The 23,352-nt window shown below is 43.7% G+C and overlaps 1 long non-coding RNA gene across 1 annotated transcript; it reads right to left on the bottom strand.

Annotated features, from left to right (window-relative positions):
• Positions 1-888: 888 nt before the first annotated feature.
• LOC116653121 lies at positions 889-23,352 on the bottom strand. The gene is made up of 2 exons (XR_004306491.1): positions 22,645-23,352; positions 889-2,203 (listed from the first exon to the last, which is right to left on the bottom strand). It is a non-coding gene; the product is annotated as an uncharacterized LOC116653121 (long non-coding RNA).

The raw sequence follows: 23,352 nt of genomic DNA, 5'->3' as shown, positions 1-23,352 counted from the left end.
TAAGGGGAAAAATAACAGAATAAGATTCAGAATTACATTACAATCATTGAAAGCATCGGGACCGGCATCTTCCATGTGCTCAGTAAGTAAGAAACCTTTGCTTGCCTCATCCAAGAGTTATCAGCAAATGGGATTGATGCATGCTACAGCCCTCTGCTGTGAGTCAAAGCATCCATCTGCTAGGCACTTCTCAGAAGTTTTTACCATGTACACTCCTTCTGAGGAAGCTGTTAGCACTGATTCCAGCATACCTTCTAGTACACAATAGCGAGCTTTTCTTTAACAGGACATTATGCCTCTTGGCTTGCACCGCTTCTCTGGTTATGCACATTTGTCTTAACAGCAAGCTGCAGACCCAGCAGGTGAGAGCAGCCAGAAATTACAATGCAAATATATTGCTTTTCTCTTTTTCAGCACTAACCTGAATGAAGCTTAATAAATAAATCATGCAGTGCAAGACACGTGGGGAGCACAAATAGAGGGAGAAACCCTGTCTGAATTTGCCTGGCAGACTTCACAGAATGCTGGCCTGGTGCCTTTCATCACTGAAAAATCATGCAGCACCTTTTCAGCTATTCATGCACGTGCAGCCTTGTATTTGTGGTTGCAAGAAAAACCATGTTCTGCTTTTCTCTCTTTAAATGAAAATGTAGTTGCTGAAGTTGCATGTGAAGGAGTTGTTATTTCCTAGCAGATCCTCTTGGACTTCAAGGGAAAAAATAAGGCACTGCAGAAAATTTGTAAATATTTATGTCCCTTGATTTGCATGCATAAAACATGTTTTAGTTACAGCCTCAGGAACTATAAAAGACAGTGAAATACTCTCAAGGCTTCCTTTCTTTTTCAAGAAGTAGTGTTTCAGAACAAAAACAGAGTACATATATTCACTCGTGTTTCAGTGTATATTTTCTAGAGAAAGGAGGAAGGTAGCATAAGGAGTGCCGGAGTTCAAGCTGAGTTTGGACATCACACTCAGACATAGGGTTTGGATTTGGGGTGGTGCTGTGTGGAGCCAGGAGCTGGGCTCCATGATCCTTGTGGATCCCTTCCAGCTCAGGATGTTCTGTGATTCTCTGAAGATAAAAATACTGTACTGTAAGAAGCAGGAGAAAAGCTTGCAGTCTACATCCATTGCATTAAGTTTGTTTACTTTTTCCTGCCCTTATACAATTACTTGAGTCCTTATGGAACTGTCCAACACAAGTGTTAAAAGAATCTGCAGGAACCATTAGAAGTGATTCTATGTTAATAAGTAGTACAGAGCGAGATTCATTTAATATCTTGTAAATCATGTTGTCTTCTATTCCGTTATAGAAAGGCATACCTCCACCAAGCATCTAACCTCCACCAAAGCTCACAGAGATTTCTGAGGTCCAGTGGTAGGTCAGTGATTGCTGCTCAGGAATCTGTTCTTCACCTGTACTTCCAGAGCTCTTTTATTGAGGATTTGGCCAATTTCTCATTGCCAGGCTTAAATTTGTCTCAAGTGGATTATGGATGCAGGTGTTACACAGAAGACAGACTCATTAGCAATGTCTGTTGTGATAGGACAAGGGGAAATGCTTTCAAACTAAAACAGGGGAAATTTATATTGGATGTAAAAGAAAAGATTTTTACAATAAGGATAACGAAGCACTCCAACAGGTCTTCCAGAGAGGTAATGGATGCTGCCCTGCCCCATCCCTGGGGCAGAAGGATGATATTCTCATTTTGGTCCCCTGGTGATCAATGGAAAAGCCACAGTGTATTTCAGTAGGAACAGCAAAGCATGCATATGCTTCTTCCCCAGAGAAAACAGTAATATTTAACAGTGCACACTGCAGCAGCAAAGTCCCTCACTCTCTGTGAAGGCTGGTAGTGATCCAAAGAAAGGTCAGGTACCGGTCACAGATTTCTCTTTAAACGGATGCAGGAGCCCCTGTATCCTGCAAAAGTGGCGGCAAAAAGCATTCAAAGTATTGCAGCTGTCATTCCAAATCACAGGTTCCAGCAGGTATGAACGTGTATTATCTTGCTTCCTAATCAGCTCTGCCCTCTGTTCTCCCCACAGCCCGATTCTGTGGATTCAGGAAACTTCCTATATTGGAACTGCTCTCCAAACTCACCAATTTCAGCAGGATGTCGAGGTTGAATTCATGTTTGAAATAGCGAGCTTTCTATCACGCCTTGCTTTTACCTCTCCTCCTCCCTTCTTTTTAAAATGCTGGGAATCAAGAACAAAAGCAAGGTTAAAAAAAGATTAAAATCTAACTTTCATGCCGGATTTGCAGACCTTCTGAGAGGGCTCATTGCATTTATGCTACATTTCTACTGTATAATAACATATCTCATAGCTGAATAAGCAATAGGAACTCATGCTATCTGACTGTGGAACCATATAATGGACTCCAGCTTCTCAAGCTTAACACATTTATTCATAGAAGTACATAAAATGTGCACAGAATTGCCCCTTTCTGTAATAAAACTCCATGAAATGAGGATTATGCCTTTTTCCTAAAGCATTCTTTTTAGAAAGAGGTTGGAGCTTTATTTTTCTATCTCCAGATTTGTAACATGCACCTAACGTTATAAAAATACGGAATTGTTTGAGGAATTATCTCCATCTATCCCCTTAAAAAGCAAGCAAACAAAAACCCCCCTTTTTTTTTTTTTGTGGTTTTTTTTTTTTTTGCTTTTGAACAAAATCCTCTAAGACAAAACAGTGTAAAACAGTGACCTTTAGCATAAAAGTTTATTCTCAAGCAGTTATTCCATCCTGGTGATCTAAACTGCTGTGACATAAAACCTTGAAGCCATCGACGTGGTGACAAGGGCCATTCCTGTGCTGGCCAATTTTGAGGAACAGTTCTGCAAGGATGCACAAGCACTTCTGTGACATTCTTGGCTCTCAGTGTTAAGAAATGAAGTCTATTCACCAGCGCATTAGCCAATACCTGGCATTTTTAGTCCTGAAACCAGCCATTGCTGAGCAGGACTACCTGAGGCATTCAGAGCAGCAGAGCTGAGACTCAAAAACCACGTGAATGTGGCACTGAGGGACATGGTTAGTTGGCATGGTGAGAACGGGTTGATGGTTGGACTGGATGATCCTAGTGGTCTTTTCCAACTGCAACGATTCTAAAATTCAACAAAGTCAACAAATAGTGCCCACTAAGTTTGTCTCAGGGTCTAATGATGACTAAACATCCCCAGCTGCAAGTCCTACAAGTCTCTGGTTATGGAAAAAGCAGCAGGGATGAACACAGCACGTTTTTCACACTTCAGTGATTAGCACAAAAACAAGAAATTTGAGAACTGGTAAAGCCAATGAGCATGTGTCTGCTATGCTCTTCTTTTCTCTGACGGTCTACACGAAGGGACATTTCAGGCCCTAAACTATCTTTGGACCCAATTAGGCAGTGGTAATTTACTTGCTGTCACTGCTGTCACTTTCATTTTGATTCTCTTGTAAATAAAGTCCCTAAAAAAAGGGCAGCAATTATTTAGCCAAGCCTGAAATTCGCAAAGCTCTCACTTTATGGAAAAATGATCAAACTTCATGCTCTGACCTAACTCACTGCACTTCCTTCCACACTAAAATACCTTGGCACACATGTAGTGTTAGAAATAATGATTAGTGTCACCTCTGTAGCTGGCACATCATCGTCCCTGCTCAGTGCTGTGAGAGGGCTCTGGACAGAAGATGCAGTAAACACTGGGAGAAGTGATCCTTCTCTCCTTGGCATGTGCTAATCATGTTTGACATGGCCAGCCCCTGTAGGTACTAAAGGTGACAGCAGCTTGTGACTTTGGTATTTGCTTTCCAGGTAGGGAATTTAAAACCAGTCCCATTCCCCATACTTCACTGATGCCAGCTCTTAGGAGCGAGGGCCCTCACAAAACAGTCAGGGCAGTTTTGAAAACAGCCTGGGCCAACCATTTACTTAGTTGAGTTACTCCCATTTATTGATGCATCAATGTTGCTGAGGGCCTGGGCACTTCATAGTTGTCCCCATTCTTCCTGAAAGCTTCCAGAGAAAAGAAATCCAGGGGGACACTGGGACAAGGTTCTGGACACACAGCTGTTGACAGCAGTACATCTGGTACGCTCTTGCTGTGTTCATGCACCACTGCTGTGCTGAGGATCCTGTGGCTAGATCAGAAGCCTTGTACACTAATGTTATAGCAAGGTGCTCAAGCTACAGCGTTGTCCTCCCACTTGTAATTTCTGCCTCCCAACGCTGACTTCCTCTGACACTTGGGTCCCTGTATCCTATGTATGAAACAACGTACTGTCTGTGCACTGCCAACAGAAAGGGTGATTAATGAATGAACTCTACTCGCTGTAACACATCATATATAAAAGGCAAGAAGGGAAACCTGTCAGACATAAAAGAAAATGCTTCCCAAGTGGTATTCTTTTTTTTTTTTAAAATGGGAGTGCCACAAAGCTTTTAAAAAGAGAGAGTTCACTCTGCTCCCCTTGCAGCAGCACTCCATGCTGGCTGAGATTGCCCTGGAGACATCCTTTAGGTGTCTAGTCATGCCTTGGGACACTGGAATTAGGTTATTCAGGATGTTCCCAATTACCTCCATTACTCTTTTTTTCTTCCATTAGGGCAGCTATGGGAGCTCTAACAAAAGCAGAACAAGAAAAAAAAATAATTGGAAGCAAATTAACCACAGAAGATGCAGCTTTGTCCTTCAAGATGACCAATTTGAGGTTTCTGATTTATTTTCTTTGTTGCAATTTGAGTTGCTCTGCATATCTGCCCCATTTATCTTGCCCAGCTATCTAAATAAAAGATGCAGACACAGTGGAGGAAGACTTTTCCCTTTGAGGCACACAATGACATCAAGCCTAATTTGGATATTTTCTCATTAGATGCACATTTGATGTTATTGGAGATGACCTTCCACTCCCTGTCTCACAGAGGGCTTAAAGTTCGGACCTGAATATGAGGTCCCTCTCTACTATGAAAACTCCTGGTTATGCCACTGTGTGAGTTTTGCAGTTTTCTAGTTTTTGGAAGGTTTGTCTTTGCCCTTCTCAATCCCAATTGAGTAGTGTGTATGGTTTATGTCAGCATTTGTAAGGTTATCACAAAGGTTATCTTGGCTAAATTATAGCCCTTTGTTTTTCCACGTGGTTCACTACAGTGCAAACAGCTGCACTGTCCGGAAAATCTTTCTGCTGCCCTCAGCCCTGACCTGAAGGTACCAGACGTTTGCGAGGTTACGTGGCTCCATATGAGGGCAGCTTTGAAGGGGCTGTGAATTAAAGCTGACACTTCACCTGAAATACCTGTCCCTAAATTAGCTGTGAAAAATCAGGTAACTGGCGGAAGATGCTGGTATGTCATTGTCTGGCAGCTCACTGTGGTCAGTGAAGCTTCCTCTTGCCCAAGGAGCTCATGTGTAGCTTGTCCCAAAGATGAGAGGATTTGCAGCTGAAATGGGATGGCTGAAAACATTCCAGGAGGGCTGGGGAAAAGCCATTCTGCAGCGTGCAGACATGTTAATCGTCTGACAGCAAGGGACAGCAATGCAGCATGTGGCCACATGTATGGATGCCCAAGCACATCCATGTATGTGTGTAATCTAGCTGAAAAGAGGTTCTAATTAGAGCTAACCAAATACTGGGAGCAATTTTTCTTTGAATAAATTATTCAATGCATTTTGTCTTTGCTGATCTCATAAATTATTCAACTAATAATACATGAATAGTGTCAGGGCTAGTAGGCTACTGCAGAGACAATTAGTCAGAGAGCATACTCTGTAAAGAAGATCAACATATGCTAAATAATGTATTTGCAAATAATATTTGCCCAGCCCCAGCTCTAAGAGGTCCAAGGAGAAACTGCAGACAGCACATGGCACTTGCGGACAGCTTGCTGCACACAGAGGGAGGCAATCCCTCCTGCTTTTCCTCCTTCCCCAGTGCAAATACATATACAGCTCCCTGCTGAGGGGCTGTGCATGACCAGACCTCGTGCACTGCGGTGGGATGCAGGCAGGTAGCACCTGTCCTGCTTCATCCTCACACTATGTGGGGTAATAGGACCGTTGTCTGGAAATAGCACAAAAGGAAGAAAAAGGAGGAAAAAACCCAACGTTGTTAGACTAGAAAACTTGCAGGCATAAAATAATTAAACATTTTATTGGAAAACGCAGATAATCTTGTTTGCTGAAGGAGCTGATTTAAAGGCCAGGAATTAATATGTTTTTTATGGTAATTTTATGCTAGACATTATGGAGACACGCTACATCTTTGTTAAACTTTAAGTTGTTTAGTTGCGTTTTCTTTTTCTTTCACCATCTTCATTTCTTCCTTCTTACAAAAAAGAAACAAAAGCTAACAACCTAACAAATCCGAGCTCCTCCTTTCCGTGTGACATTTCTTTCCAGGTAGTCTTTCATCAAAAAAGAACTGTTCTTGGAAATGTCGAGCTAAGCCTTTGAACAGATGAGATGTCATTAGCTATGTGAAATGTCTTCTTTCTTTTTCAAAGCCAAAGCTCAAAGATATCTTGTTTAGAAACTTCACATCTGCTCTACTTAAAAATACCCAGGGCTATATACTTCAAATTAGATTCTCATTGTATTTTGATGGTACCACTATTAAAAACGTCACCTGAAAGAACAACACTGAGCGCCAGACACTTTGCACAGTAGCTTATTTCTGAAATAGTTTGATAGGCTGGGAACCTCTGTAGGCATAAGTAGTCCACATCAAATACCAAGATCCATCCCATTCTTTCTAACCATTCCACATCTGTCTACGTGCATTTTTAATATGCTCTATATAGATGGCAACTCAGCAGTCCACCGATGTCAAGAATTCTTTTGGCTTCACTATTATTCATAAAGAAAGCCAAGAGTAGGAATTTCCACAGTAAGGCCCTTCATGCCTCCCTTTTTTTTTTTTTTTTTTTTTTGGAAAAAGAAACACAAGTATTGGCCAATCACTTAGGCCAAAAATTGACTTAATAAATACTACACTCAGTCAGGGGAGAGAATCTGGAGATAAGAAAAAGGTTTATATCACAATAAAGCACTGGAACAGGCTGCCCAGAGATGTGGTGGATGCCCCATCCTTAGACACCTTCAAGATCAGGCTGGATGAGGCTCTCAGCAACCTGATCAAGCTGTAGGTGTCCATGTTCACTGCAGAGGAGTTGGACTAGATGACCTTTTAGGGTCCCTTCCAGCTCAAACCAGTCTATGATTCTATGATTTACATGGCTTTTCTATTTCCACCTGCAGGCACAGAGCCGTCCCAGTACAGCAGCAGAAGTGGAAACAACTCCGCTGTGATTTGCTCCATTGTTCCTCTAGTCTCACCTTTAAATTTAGTCCTACTAACAGTTCTTGGCTTTACTTACATTCCTTTATAAATGACAGGATTCCAGCCCATCACTATGGCTGGGGTCTGTCAGTCTATCAGTTTCTTCTGCTCAACTGCAGGATTAGGTTCAGCTGATTTTCCTCTGAAGTTGCTGCAGCTCCTCATGGTGAACGCAAACAGCAACATGGTTTTGCAGCTAAAATTAGGTTGTAATCAATTTTATGCAGCATTAATTACTCTTGTAAATAAACCCCTCCAGCCACATATAAATCAAGCTGTAAGACCTGAACCAGCAGAACAAAAGACTCCATAAAATCAGTCCAAGTTATCCTCCCCCGCCCCCCATAGTGACTAATTATGTTAATTAATTCAAAGCCTGATTAAACAAAACTAAGCTGCAGCAGAATCATCCCTGTGAGTCTTCAGAAATGCTGCTGTTATAAATAACGAATTAAGCTTTTACTGCCATGGAAATTTGGGTTTTATATATGTTGTTCTATTTTATCATTATTATTTAATCTAAGATTTGACTAATTCAGTTCTCATTTTCTAACTATGCCCTTGGCTCAGCGTTTGCCCATTGCAAGTTATGATAATTTGCTTATTACTGAAATAACACGGAACAGACAGAAATCTTTTAAAACTACAAATTGTGAACAAAATTCTCAGGCCTGCAATTCTCCAAGGTTTTTGAAAGAAATCTTGATAAATAAGCACACTAATCTATGGGAGACCTATGACATCATTTTATCTAGTTGAAATTATTATTATTATTATTATTATTATTATTATTATTATTATTATTATTATTATTATTATTATTATTATTATTATTATTATTCAGAGGCATATATGGGGCACTCCATGCCTGGCTTTATATAGCTTCTCCTAGAAGTTTTAAGTTAAGAGTTCTCTGAGCAGAATAGGTACCATTTTCAGTCTAGACTCCTGGACCTGATTACGCTCACATTTTGAAATCCAGAAAATGCTAATGACCTCAAATGCTGGATCACAGGCATGATGAAAGCAGTATGGAAAATCATTCTCTTCTTTCTGGTGTGGAACAAATGGAAAAAAAAGGGGGGGAAAGACTGCAAGAAATAGTAACCAAGAGGCATGAAATTTAGACAACTGCCGAGGAAAGCTAAAAATATTGTGGAAAAAAAGCAAATTCAGAACAAAGATGTTTGCTTTTAAAGAAAGAAAACTGCTTCTGGTGATGTGAAGTGTGATTACAGGGCACTGATGAAATTTTCAGTGATGGAGAAAGGCGGATGTGTTGGGTAAATATTTCTGTTTTGCAACTGGAAACAAATAATTTACATCCTTATTTTCAGTGAGGACAGTGCATATTTTCCATTAGTAAGCAGAGTGACTGTTGGATAACTTTTGAGAGAAGGAAAAACGTTTATAACCATGTGCCCAGAGATTGGAGGGGTCAGGGCTCTGCAAGACCTGGCTGCAGGGACCACTAGCTCATCTGCAAGAGAACAGAGAGGTTCTCAGCCACTGGGAGTCCTCCAGGAGCCCAGGAAAAGGCTGATTTTCTGCCAGTATTCCAAACAGGAAAGCAGATGACTTGGGTTCCTCCATGTCAGCTAGCCTGACATCAGTCTTGAATGAAATACTGGAAACTCTGCCACGCGATTCAGTTGATAGGAACAGAGGAAAGACAAGAGTGTAATTCATACCACTCAAAATGGGAAACCTAGACTGGAAAAGCATACCGTTCTAGTGTCCATGCTATTCACGTAGAAAAATAGGAGCATGCAGAAAGCAGTCCCAAAACGATTAATGGGCCAAAAGACAATACCTTCCAGGAAGTCCCTCAGAGAGGTTAGCTTGGCAGGAGGGAGATGGAATGGGGCTTGAATTAAAATGGTTATGCAACTTCACGGAGATTAAATGGACCCCAAATGGCTACTTAACCTGGCATCCGAATGAGAAACAATTGAGGTGAATCAAAGCCAAATCAATTCATGTGATGGAAATTTCACATTTTTAACAGAGATGATTGATTGCTGTGATGGGCTTTCCATGTTTTGAGGGCTCCAGATCAAGACTGAACTGCCTTTTGAATGCACAAGCTCTTGGGAAGGGAAAAGTGGTTAAAATGAAATGATCTGTTGCTTACATGCAAGATGGCAGACTGAAGGGGGTTGGATGGTCCTTACTGGCCTGACACTGTAGGCACTACCAAACTGGAGGATGAATCTGGTCCTGTATTAGTTTCATAGATAAGTACTTTAATTCTCTTTTATTAGTAGTAGTATTAAATTTCCCTTAAAGACTGTAGGTGTGTCCCATGTCCCAGCCACTCAGCAGGGGCAGTAAGATATGTGCTGTGGCACCTCCCTTGCAGAATGACCCAACGCCTGCAGTAGAGTCCACCTCTACAGGCAATGTGGGACCAGCTCTACACATTTTGCAGTGTTTCTGCCCACAGAGAAACCCGTTCCTTAAGCTGCCTCCAGGGAGCAATTCACTGACAAAATCCCAAATCCACACCATGATCCCTGTGGGTCTCCAGGGGAAGCAGGGCAGCTGTGGGCAGGTTCCTCTGTGATTAAGTTGTCAAACTAGGCCCCTCATACCCCAAGTAAATCCTTATTCATTACAACATCTAGTCTGGATCAGAAATGTTTTAAAGGCAACCGAGATATTCCATGGCAGTGTAGGAATCTTCCCCTGTATCCAGAGCAAACTGCCTCAGAGGCCTTAAAGCCCTGGAGATCCAGGAAAGGCAATGTGCAATTATTTGAGCAGAGGTGAGTTTTAACTGGCAGTTGACAGGGGACATTAAATGCAAACTGGTTTAATGAATCTAAAACAAAGTGCTCTGCACTTTGCAGCTTGCTGTTGCTACTGCAGCTAAGACATAGCTTTTTCTTTTCTTTTTTCTTTTTTTTCCCATTTGGATCCTGTGTCTGCAGTTTGCTCACGTGTAAGACATTTTCCTCAGCCTGAGTTCTCCGCCTTTGTGGATCTCTATAAAATCACTTCACAAATCAAGTCCGTGGCTTCTTTTGGGTATAATGCAATAAATATTATTTATTACTGTTCTACAGAGCTAAGTGCTGTACAAATACTTGTTACTGAATCAGTAGGAATACCCTTTGGACATGTCTGTAGTCAGCTATGCTAGAGGCAAGAAGCAGATTTTGCGAGGAGAAACAACCTTCTCACAGGCTGTTTTTCTCATCCTTCACTCCAGCCCCACTCTGTTTCACACCTCTTACAGATGTCCACACCCAGCGGAGGAGAAATGAGGCAAGTGTAAAGTACCACCCACACTGCAGAGATGTAAAAGACATCACGGAAGGGACTGCAGGGCTCAGGTTGTGCTTGTACTATTATGGTTCTCCCCATCTCTTTTCGGTATCTAAAGAGGGGCTATAAGAAATAAGGAGATAGATTGTTCAGCAGGACCTGCTGTGATAGGACAGAGAGAAATGGTTTCAAATTAAAAAAAGGAGACCTCTACTGGATATAAAGAAGCTTTTTACAGTGTATGTGGAGAGGCACATGGTTGCCCAGAGAGGAGGTGGATGTCCTATCCCTGGAGACATTCAAGATGGGACTCTGAGCAACATGATATAGCTGTAGGTGTCCCTGTTCATTGCAGAGGAGTTGGACTAGATGGCCTTTAAGGGTCCATTCGAACTCAGATGATTCTATGATTTCATCTCTATACGACCTGCTATTTTATTCTAGTTAGTTGTGATAGCAATTTTTTTTCCCAGCACTTTTAATTTTCAGCGTGGAAATCATGATTGAGGTACACTCTAATGCTCTGCCTCAAAAAGTTGTTCTGCCTTGTTCCAAAGACACAGAGCGACCCATGGTGCTTGCTGGTGAGACATTCCGTGATTGGATGGCCATATTCTTCAGTGCAAAATTTCCTTCTAGTTCACATTGTGTGTTTCCCAGATTCCAGCAGCCACATTTTGTTAACTTTATGCTGACTCCACTTAGTCATCATTCCCACTGCACTCAGTGGTGTTACCACAGCCTAAAACTAGTGTAATTTGGCAGTAAATCATGCTAGTGGAGAGGAAAGGAAGTGTCTAATGCACCAATATTGTTTTCCTCTGTCATTCACTTAATTAACTTTAAAGTTCCTTTCACGTGTTGTTTAGACTTTTTGTATTTTAAAACATCACACCGTAACTGCTACAGAAAAGCACAAGACAGCGCTCCTGCTTTATAACTTGTTTAATTCCTCATTGAAGAGCTTGACATGATTGGGAATGACTGCAGATCTGTTGTTATAATTAGAATTTGGTGTTTAGCCCCAGGCTTTTTGTCTTCAGGGGGGGCTGATTGGAGGCCTGGGAGGCCTTGAATCTCAGCGTGATGCTTCCTGAAGCCTCTTTCATCCCTGCAGCTCGGTGTGAGCTGAGTGCCTGGCAGGGGATGAGAGATGCTCGGCAGAGAAGGCAACAGGGCTGAGACAGGGGCACGGTACAGAGAGACCAAGGACCCATCTTTTTATAGAGTGGCATTTATAAGGCACATTCTCAGCTGCTGCACATCTGCACCGCTGCATGGCCCTCCCTGGTAGCAGCTGGGGCTGGGCCCACATCCAGGTTTATCCACAGAGATGGGCACGATCTCTGCTGACAGCCCTGCTTCTGGGATGGGCTACTGCTGGGCCCTTCTCTCTCCTCTCCCTCCTGCACTGGCATGTGTTAACTTCTGGGTGACTTTGCAATAAAAACCCCACTCGCCCCTCCCGACTCAGCAGAGCTGGAATGTGCCGTATTGATCAGTCAGGCCATGATATCTGGCCATCAGATTCGTGCATACTCAACTGAGATTAGCCAAATTGCTCTGCAAGAGGCAATTTCACAGATCCATCTATCCAAAGATAACAGGGAAATTTCAGAAAACAAAGCTGTGATAACTGATCTGTGTGAGTCTGTACAGCTTCCAAAGCAAGCTGTGAAGGAAGGCAATGAGAGAAGGGCAGGGGCAAACCAGGCCTATCAGGACAGACTCCTTACACCTACCCTGCTGCCTGTGTGTCACTCACAGCAATAATCTGATATTATTTGTTTGACCTTTGTCCTCTGGCCAAAAGCAGGGTAAGCAGGGCAGGAAGATCCCATCCTGCTGTGTGAATTGCTGGGCAAAGGTGCGTGAGGGGCCGTGGGGCTGAGCAAAACCACTTCCTGCACAAAGCCCCAAGGCTGGGTTTTGAGGAATGACTGACACTTCCAGCAGCCCTCCAGGATCCCTGGGGATCTCTGGAAGCAAGAGTGTGTGAAGCCTATGCTCTGCCAGGAAGCAGACCATGTCACGGCCTGTTAAAGGGAGAAGCATTGTTCATTGTTGTGACCTGCGCCCAGCCACGCTTTGGGAACCATCAGGCCCATGTGCTGCTGGGGAAACAGTTGCCTCCCCCATTAAATCTGAGTTCATGGCCCCTTTGGGATATTCATACAGGAATCTCTGAGCAAGACATGCTTCCTGAGTCAGCCTTGGACAAGCAGAGAGCTCTGAGCAGGACCTCCTGAAGGTGGCAAGGAGCAGCATCACACTGTGAGCTCCACCAGGTCAGGAGGAGCAGGGGGCCGTGTGTGGAGTAAGCACAAAGGTGTGAGCACTGATCACGTGGAGGATACACATGGATTACCCACTAATCCCAGCAATAAAGACTTCAGTGATACCAAAGATTTCCTGCATGGGTTGTGCAACTGACGTGGAGGCCATACTGCTGGGGATGGGAATGCCTGAGCCACCTCATTTTAGACCATCTGGGAATGTGTGTATGAAGTATAGGGAATGTACGTATGAAATACAGTGATGCCTTTGGGCTGTGGTGCAAGCACGCCTTGCTGCGTGCCTGGATGCTGTGGTGCTTGTGCTGCTAATTTCTCCTCTAGGTTCAAGCGGGTAGCAGGCAGCTTCACTTATGACACAGTCTCATTGATCCCAAGAATTTGCCAAGCCTAGGCTGAAGGCAGGGTCACATAGCTCCATGGCCCCTTTTATCTCTAGGGAATCCTGTTTGCCTCTGCCTGTCATTGCCTCTGGAGAACTGCCAAAACATATTTCTTGGCAAGGCTTGGATCTTCCCACCAAAGTTCATTATCTTTTCATAAGAGTAAAGGGATGTGCAAAGCCCCCAGTTCCTTGGCAAACAAACAGACCTCCCTCAGAGACTTATTCATTCAAAGGGCAGAATAGAAGTCAAAGAAAAAAAACAGGAAATACTTTTTTTTTTCCCTGCCAACTGTAGCACTGTTTGGCTTCCCAGTCTCTTCTCCCCGTCATCAGAAGGTCAAGAGTGGCTGAAGCTAAGGAGAAGAGGCAGCACAGCCTCTGCCTTGTCCTGTTCTGTGTATCTTGTTCATGCTTCTGGGGTCATGATGGCCTTTGGGATTGCCCCTTTAGGTCAAATGGGGAGGTACCTTGATGCTGATTCCCTTTGTAATGCGAGGCCTGGACAATTTCCAAAGATCATTTGGGAGTTTTACAGCGGGGACTGAGGACTCTGGGAATGCCTGTGATTGCTGCTCTTTTCCTGTGCCACACAAAGCTGTACATTTTGTTCTTTTTTTTTTTTTTTTGGTCTCAAACTTGTTACCAAGCCCTGGGGAAAATGTTGTGGACAGGAGTTGGACACTTTAGAGACCCATATCAGCTGCTGCCTGCAGTTATGGTGGACTGAGCCTGGCCCAGGCTCCTAAATCAGCTTCAGTTCCTGATGTAATGCAAAACCATCAATTCTCAGCAGAGGGAACTACTTTTTGCTTTATCAGTAATAATTCAGAACACTAGCATAAAGGCTGCAAGTGCATGCTTCCTTGCCCTACGTATTTTTCTCCTTCCCTTAAGAAGCTAAGAAGCACAGGGTGATGGATATTTGCCTCCCTCCATGTGCCAAGGGATGGACCAGGAAACTGCAGCCCTCCTGGATAAGGGAAGCAGTCTGGGCTGTATCAAGGGGCACTGCTGGGGCTCTTGATTTCAGCACACTCTAAATGTGGCACTGGGGATCCTGAGTAGGTTGTTTGCTTCATGACTGCATGCATGTCCTTTGGGAATTTGGCAGGCTAGATTCTGCTCAGATCCTGCTAGGAGCTCTGCATAGCCTCTGATTTCTGCATGTAACTCAGGAGCCGGAGGTAGGTGGTGTAAATTCTGCTCCCACCAGTTAAGCTGTGCTTCCTCCAGCCCCCTCATTTCCTCCCTTCTCCAGGAACTGAGAGCTTAGGAGCAGGGGTTGGTTAATCCCCACCATGCAGAGATCTAGTCAGTGCTATTTGATGCCTTACTATTCCTTCATAGCCCTCCTTCCATCTTTTGCCCTTTGGTTCCTGCTGCTTGTGAGGCAGAGCATGTGCAGGCTGCCCATCCCATGCAGCTCCCCTCATCCCTCTTGCCTTTGCTGCCAGCATCTGTCATCCATACCTCCACAGCAACAGAAGGGCAGTGGAGCAGCGTGCAGCAGGAACTAGAAATCACAAAACCCATGTGAATTCAGAGCTGTGGGACTATAGCTCTGATCTTAACTCTCCCTCGCAGGTGTTAGCTGGAACCTTCTATTTTTAGAGCTTCTTCCTCATTTCCTGTGTTGTTTGAGTTTCTGCCTAGCACTGTCACTGACAGGTAAGACTGTTGCAAATGGCAACCTTGGTTTCACATAGTACTTCTGCTGATTATCATTCTGGAGTGGTTGTGGATGCTGGATGATGTCTGTGCTTGGGGAGCTGCCTAGAGACATTCCACAAAGAAACAACTGGGAAGCAGAGTGGGAGGTGGGATGCTGTGTAAGCAGCCCTCGATATCACCCACAGTGCATGTAGCCACAAGCACTGGATGTGTCCTCAGGTTAATTTAACAAAGCCCCATAGTGGGTTCAGGTGAGCCAGATCAAATCCAGAAAAGCTGGTGGGACACAGATCTGGAATTAATAATTGTGAATCCCCCCACTCTGAAAAGCTGTATAGTAGTGGTAGCTTGGGAAAACTGGCAGCACACAACCATGTGATGGCTGTCTTCTCAGTAAATGGATTATCTATAATTAAATGACACTGGCTTTATTAATTAAATGGTTCTGTTTGTGTGATCCTTTCACCACTTTGGGGCAGGGTTTGCAGAAGTTCTCAGCCTTGCCCTAACTCTGCTTTCACAAGCAGTAGTCGGAAGTCACACCACCATCTCTAAGGGGAGCTCAGGGACAGGGCATGGTGAGGACACTCCAGCTTTCAGACAGGCTGCATGGGAAGTGTGCCAGGGTGTGTATGGTATTAAAGATATTGCCGCGCTTACATCCTGCCCCTCTTCCCGCTTGCTTCATCCTGCCCTGCCTTTTCAAAACGTCATCTGCCATCTCAGTCCTTCCCCACTTCCTCTCCCAAACTGTTCCATAGCTCTGCTGTCCCCCAGTAAAATGACACTGCGGTTTGTCCCAGTGATGTAGGGGAACTTTCTTCTGTGTCATTGCTTCCACAAGCAAAAGGTCAAAGCTATCACTTGTGTTGGTGTGGGAGGGACAGCTGTGGGCCGTCACCCCACTGGTGGGCTGGTGTGGGATGTCCCACAGACCTGCCATGGTCTCAGCTGCCCTGAACTGGGAACAGTCTTTCAAAATTACGGCTGAATTATTCTCTGCCTTGCCTGAATTCTCTTGTTTTCAGAGTCAGATCTGGCTTGACAGCCTTCCCGCGGATCCTATGAAGAAAACAGATCCACTGCTGTTTTTTCGGCCTCCCTCACAATGCAGGATCTTGATGAAATTAACAGCTGGCAAATGCGAAACGTGGAAAAGGAAACAGTGCTTGGGGCGGTGTGCTGCCATTGTAACCCTTGGAATTCGGGGCTGTGGGAGGCTCTTGTGGCTGGATGGCTGTTTCAAGGACAGCAGTGCAACAAATGGAGTGCTCGGAAACAAAAGCTCAGAGAGGAAGGCAAAGGCTGGCAGGGGATGGGGAGGAATCCCCATCCCAGCGTGGTATCGGGTGGCTGAATGTGTGGTTTGGGAGGCTGCTTTTTGCTGAAGGAATCTTCTGGGAATTGGGAGCAATGCAAAATTGTAGATTTATAGCTTTGTGTTTACATATCCCAAACTCGGAGAGCTTGGATCTCTGGAACCAAAAAGAGAATATGAGCCAATTTCTAATCCTTTTTATGTTCTGACAGAGATTTCTGTCATGCACAAAACCAATCCTATGAGGTCACACCCTCTGCTAATGTGTCCTCATGCTTCAGGCTTTATCAGCTAAATGTGCTGCTCTGCTTTTTTTTCCCACTTCCCTAACAATGCACCGCTTATATGACTGCATTTCTCCCAGTACGTTTATCTCTCAAGTTTACCCCCTTCCCACAACAAACTTTGAACCCATTAACTAATGTAGCCACGATTAGGCATAGGGATAGAGATCATCAGGATGTTACATTCCTGCAGGTTCTATAGAAACTGATGGGATATGGCATGCCTACAATCAGCGCCTCTGGTGGAGGCAAAGCTGTGTCATGATTTCAACATGATCTGCTCAGCAATGTCTGCTGGGTGATGCAGAGGTTACTGCAGGAACAGTATGGTCACTAGGCATCAGCCTGTGGGAGAACGGCTTTTGTCAGGGCTGCTGCTCATGGAGCGGCTTGCTTTGTGTTCTGAATAGCATGGGAGTTGGACTCAATGTTCCTCATGGGTCCCTTCTAACTTGGGATATTCTATGATGCTATGAAAATATTCCCTCCATAGAGCAGTTAGTTTTCTTTCCAACATGCATCCAGACCTTGATACCAAAGCGACATTAATATGAGTGCCCTGATCTTTGTCCTTGCTGAGCTGTATTTAATCACAAAGACCTGATGCAAATGGTAGATGTGAGGAATGAACGGGACACCACTGTGGCACACCACTAATTTGAGCTGCTGTCACTTGTGTTCAGGTGAGTGCCCTTTCAATGTACAGTTCAATTCTGATTTTAAATTTGATTCTTGTCCGTGTCATTCTTTGACTCCAGCGCAATCATCTCAGTGTTACACTGTGGAGTTGAGCTCAGCATTCACACCTTCCAATTTAAACTCTTCTCAGTAGAAACCACATATAAATTCAACAAAGCCCAAGGGTTGTTGCCTTGGGCCAGTGATTGTGGCCTAAACACAGACAGGCAGGAAGCATTCCTTTTCAAGGAGGGGCATTTTGTGTTCACTGTGGGCAGATATAACTAATAAGTCGTGACAGGCTGGGATCAGAATTAGGTCAAATAAATATAATTACCATTTTATGGTAGGCATCACGTGGAGTTATAACAAAAGCTAGAAATTTGCTAAGTCTCCAGCACCTGAGATCAGCTATTCACTGTTACTCAGTCCCCAGATTCAGTCTTTGGCCTTGGCTAAAAAATTTTTGAATAAAATCTAGGTTTTTGTAGGAAACCAGATAAAATTGGTTAATTGCTCACAGAAAAAGGTCACAATTGCCTTTGCTAACAAGTAAGAACATAATTTCTTGCCTCTAGCCCCATTTTAAAAGGACAAAGTAAAGAGCAGTTGGCAGGAGGAAGAGGTGGTGCCTGCCGGAGGAATTTCCCACAAAGAAGAGGTGTTTGGTATTTGACAAGGTAATTGAATGTTTAGAAGAACATGCTGACATGAAAATACATTCTTTTTTTGTGTTTCTCAGGAAGGCAGACCTTTGAAAACAGTAGAACAGGGACGTGCTGTAGTCAAAGCTCATGTTTGGATTCTCAGGAGAGGTGGCACCCATCAGCCATCAGCCCCCTGCTCCAGCTCCTTGACCACTGGGCTTCAAAGCAAGCCTGCTCTTATGGCAGGCTGGAGTGCGGAGTTGAGGCTGAGGATGGGACTGGTTTCAAGATCTTACATGAATACACTCTGACATCAAGGTTCTCTTGCTCCAGTGTAGAGCCTACTTTAATAAACCAAAAACTTGTGGAAAGATCCTGACATACTATCCAGGATGCGTTAGGCTTCTATCAGTTATGAGTTTTGCTGTCCTTTTAAAATTGGACACCTGCAACCATATGTTTCTGAGATGAACCCTTCTACCTTCCTGAAGGGCTGTGTCACCTCTGTATTAATAGCAGCATGCCCTATATGAGAACAAGCTTTTAACAAGCCCTAAAACTTAACATGGCAGAGGCAGTAACTGCAGTGTACCAGTTAGAAAACTTGCAAGGGAGGTTGTGTCTCAGTGCTCACCTTCTGCTTTCTGTTAACTTGAGGTGGTGTTTACAAGGCTGATAGCTCTCTTGGAAATTTCTGGGTCACTCAGCATCTGCCCTCTTGAGTATAGTGCCAGTTTTAGCAAGGTGGATGCCACACAGATAAGCGTCAAAAATCTTTGGCTATATTTTGGATACATCTTTGTCTTTTATTGTCTGGCTCCTGGTCATTTTCTTCATATTTATGTTGCTGCTGTGTAATTTATAGCGAAGATGTCTAGGACTCAGCAGAGGAAAGGAAAATTTTGCATGTAGAGCTACCCATAATAGAATGATTTCAAATAATGATCTTCCCCTACACCGTGCTCCCTTCCCTCTTGTGCACTGTGGATTAAGGGATATGGCTAAGTCCTCCTCCTGGCATTTAGATAAAATGCCCCAAATTCTTCTCTTTGCAGTAGATCTTTCAAATTTTCCATCACCTCGTGGCTCAGGCAAGGGATGGTATTTACAAGAAAGGATCCACTAGCTTTGGAGAGATGCTGTGTCTGCCAACTCGTTTTTGTTTTGAATTTTACATGGAAAAGGACTGTATTGTCAGCCCATTAATCATCACAAAGTTAATGGCTGTGGACCTAGAGGCCACCAGCTTAAATTTCTGGGAATGGGATTTATTGCAGACTATCACATGAGGATACTGTGACAATCTGGTTGAGGCATAAGAAGAGCAATCCTATTAGCTTGAGTTGTCAATAGGGATCAAAGCTCTCTTCTCTCTTACAGTAATGCCTTGGAAGCAAACTGATCACTGTCCAGGTCTATCAGACCATGAAACCAGATTAGCAAACTGGTGCCTCTGTGGCCAAATGATAGAGCAGCTGAGGGGCTGAAGTAGATGCAGGAAAAGAGAGGGAAGAAGAGGAAGCTATGGAAATTTGTTGCAGATAACTCACTTTATAGAATATTATTAGAGAAGACTGAAGGTGCAGCAGCACTGTCAGCTGAATGCACACTCCACTGTATCAAACAATACACTCAATGGCTTGGCAAGGAGAGCCACCTCATGGGTAAATAGCAGCTGGGAAATTCTCTTTGCAGTAACAGGTTTTCTTATGGTGCTGGAACACTTTCTTTTCCCATACAATGTACATGCGTGCTAAGAGCAGAAAGTGAACTTTCCCCTGCCAGGTATGTGCCATGCACACTTTGAAACAGCTGACTTTTTATTGGTGTTTTGGAGCTTTGCTGAAACTGAGCTGGAAAGAGAAGGAAGAACGGCGCTTGGTGGGTTATTCAGTTGGTGCCAGTCATCACATTGCTAAGATGACTCTGTAGTGGTCTGATTTAATTTTGGGGTTCTGTTAATAGGGGTTTTTTTTTGGTGCCAGGTGAGGTGCTAGCCAGAGAAACCCTGATCTCTGTGCCAACTGATGTTACAGTTTAAACCTGCATGCCCTGAAATATGATTCAAGTTGTTGGCTGTCTGGTGATCAGGGAGACAGATACCTAGAAGTCAGCAATTCTGCCTCTGAATTAACACCAAACTATACAAGAATCTAAGACGAAAGTGTGTTGTGAGGAGTTAGTGTGTGTGGCTTCTCATATAAGAAGGCTGGGGCAAACTGTCCTACTGGTTCCTCTCCTACCTGGACTGCACTTTGCTGAAGGTCATGGGCCTAACAAGGGGAGCAAGGACCAAACAGACACAGCTGGCTCCACTTTGGTCCCTCTGTGGATAAGTTAATGAGAGAATGTAGCCAAGTAATACAGCTGGCGTTTTTTGCTAAGTTAACAGGTATTATTTGGGTAGCTAGATATGATTTGCCAAGTAGCATGAAATTAACTGGTTGGATAGGTGCTCTACAGTTGAAATCAACCTTGCCTGGATTGTACTGATGTGTAAGATACTCCTGCCTCATATGATCAAATGGTTTACATGGTGTCTGTGCTCAGGACAGTCACAAAAGCTCTGTAATCCTCCAAGCCATTATTATGCCCTGTATTCCTTGTTATTTCTTCTTGCAGATTTACCATAGTCCACAGATTTTGCCACAAACTTCAGCTGTTCTTATTCTTTCAGAAGCATTGCCTTTGTATTGAACTGTACAGGGCATACCTTAAGCTGAGTGCAAAATCTTCAGCAGTTTTATATTCTCAAATCAACTCAGCCTCATGACTGGTGGAACACAGGCATTTCTCCTTGCCAAGACAGTTTGCTTACTTGATAATACTCAGTGGAGCTGGAATTTCCTTCCCTCTCAGGTCTCAGCCACAGCCCAGCCTCACAGCCACAGCATATGCCGTTAGCAAAGGGAACTTTGCTCCTTATTTTCTTCCATCTTTTGATGTTTCTGTTGTGAGCCAAGTATATGAACTCTTTGGTACACACAGAAATGAGGGAGGTATTCAAGGAAAGATCTACATCAAAGTTAGAAGCCGAGAGAACCGTGTGTAGAATTATTTGCCTATAGTCTCTACGGAACAACTGCAAACAACAGAGTACTGATTACTCCTTCTATGACAAGCGCCTAAGTTAGCTAAATCAGTAAGATTTTTCCAGTGCAGTAGTTATTAGCTTCTCTTTCTTTCTCCTTCTATGTTTTGATTTGTTTCTGGTCTAATCCTGACTTATAGTAAGCCTTACTTATAGCTCTGGCAGCAATTGCTGCTCACAAAACATGGAGAATTCACACTGTAATCTTAATATGGATTTGCCATTGAAGGTTTTGCTATAAAACAGGTCTGAATTGGAACCCAAAATCCCAACACCATATTACTCTGGGCAAGTTCAAGTTCTAATTTTAATGCTTATCCAAATCTGTATCTGAAACTGAAGAGACAATAATAGCATCAATAAAACCAATAATTTTCGTGCATTACAGTTTCCATTCTCCTATGGAATGCATTAATGAGTGCTTTTAAAACCTTACATGCAGAGACCTTTCATCTACAATTATAGCACATGCACTCTGGTGTGCAACACAGCAACAACAGGATTCCAGCACAATTTTCAGCACAGAGGGAAAAAAGTACCGTTGGTTAGTGTCACAGCTGAAACAGAAGGGAATATAAAGGCAATGTATAATTAACCCCAGTGAAATTTGGTCAGGATGTCCAGGTTAACACCTCATCCACTTAATGGGCTCTGTAGTAAATTGTCGAATATTGTTGTTTAAAAGTCAAATAATTTACTGAGCTCTTTTCATGTGTGGAATATACAAGGAGGTCATCTGCCTTTTTAACATCTGGTAGCAGAGTCCTGGTGATTTACCTGCATGCTGGTGACTGTAGATAGCCAAGTGATGGATGGCTTTGCTAGAAATCTCTTTCTGTTAACTCGTATAAGCCCAAAAGGAGCCTGATAAATCTGCTTTGTGAAAACATTAAAGGCTTTATCTTCAACTTCTGTAGGCTGACAAAGCACCATAGATGTCAGTGGGACTCTGCTGATTTATACCTGCTTTGGCTGTATCTCTAAATCTGAAAGGCACTCATTACTCCCACTTGAGGGGGGAAAAAAATAAGAAAGAAAAAAAAAGAAAATATTTTTATGAGCTATTGACTTAATAGAAAACATTTTGTTTGACTTCCAAGTTACCTTTCAAATCAAATCCAGGATTTGCACTTGGCCTGGACTGGAAGAGGCCACACTTACTCTAGCTGCATTGCTGCCTGACACTGGTGGCTGAAGCAGCAAAGCTAATAGAAGAATTACAGAAACAGCAAGTAGGAAGCCTTAAGGAGGGTTAGAAAACTGATTAAGGGCTAAATCATCCCTTAACCCAAAGAACCACGCACAAGGCAGAGCCTCCCTGGCCCTTTCTGGCTTCCTAGAGCTCATGCCATTTTAGGCACAGCAACAGACCAGCTCTGCTGATCCTATAGAGCTGACCTTCCCTGCTATATCAGCATATATCTGGTTCCTGAGAGACTTTGAGTGCGTTGCATTTACTGACAAAAACTAGTTTTCATGCTTGCTGGCAAGTGGAAGTCAGTGCGGTCAGGGAACAGCAAGGTGAGTCCCACTCTTTTCTGCCTTATCAGCAAAACTGTCAGTGTGCAGTCGCAGAACTGCAGCTGCTGGAAACTGAGGAGGCAGGAAGGACATAGCACTGCTTAATTCCTTCCCTCTCCCCAGGCTGGATTTCCAGCGCTGACAACTAGTATGCTCACCTTCTGTCTTGAAACTTCTGCTTGAACTTCAGCCTGTTTTTTGGCAGGCTCTGCTGGGCTGGTGTGGGGCAGCATGGCAGGAAGGAAGGTCCAGCATAGCAAGGGCAATGGTTTCATAGCACACTGTCCCCCCAGATCTCCCCTGGTGTGCACAGAGCTCCAGGTCATGGGGGATGCTCTGCCTTCTCTGATTCACCGTCCTGATAAACACCATGCGGGGCACAGTCTCTGCTGTATGTTGCAATGAGACTAACAGTGGCTGAAAGAGGGTAATGTTTGCAGTCAAGACTTTCCTTTGCAAACACTGAATCACACTGTTGTGAAAGCAGGACAGAGAGATGAATGACTCACTGTTGGCAGCACACACTGCCCTATCAGTAGGCTCTGTTCAGTGGAACTGGGCAGGGGGCTGATGTTTGATATCATTGTTGTGCTCCCAGCTCGCAGCTTGCTAATGAGTAATGCGCTCTGTGGCCAGCATTGATCCCCCCTTTGCTTATTCACAAGGCTCAGCACAAAGACTCCCGGCCTGCTGGAAGTCACACAACTCACCAACACAAAGATGTCGCTTTGGGGGTATTTAAAAACATCTCTCTTGCTTGGCCTTGGATGGTCTTTACTTGTTTATTTATTTATCTTCAGGGTGAATGCTCTGCAGCAATGTAAAACTGCATTAGTAATAGACAGAAGAGACACACCTAGAAGATT

Source organism: Coturnix japonica, chromosome 3 (genome assembly GCF_001577835.2).
Source record: "Coturnix japonica isolate 7356 chromosome 3, Coturnix japonica 2.1, whole genome shotgun sequence".
Taxonomy (NCBI): domain Eukaryota; kingdom Metazoa; phylum Chordata; class Aves; order Galliformes; family Phasianidae; genus Coturnix; species Coturnix japonica.
Note: the sequence above shows the minus strand (reverse complement) of the source record. Positions and strands in the feature narration are given on the sequence as shown.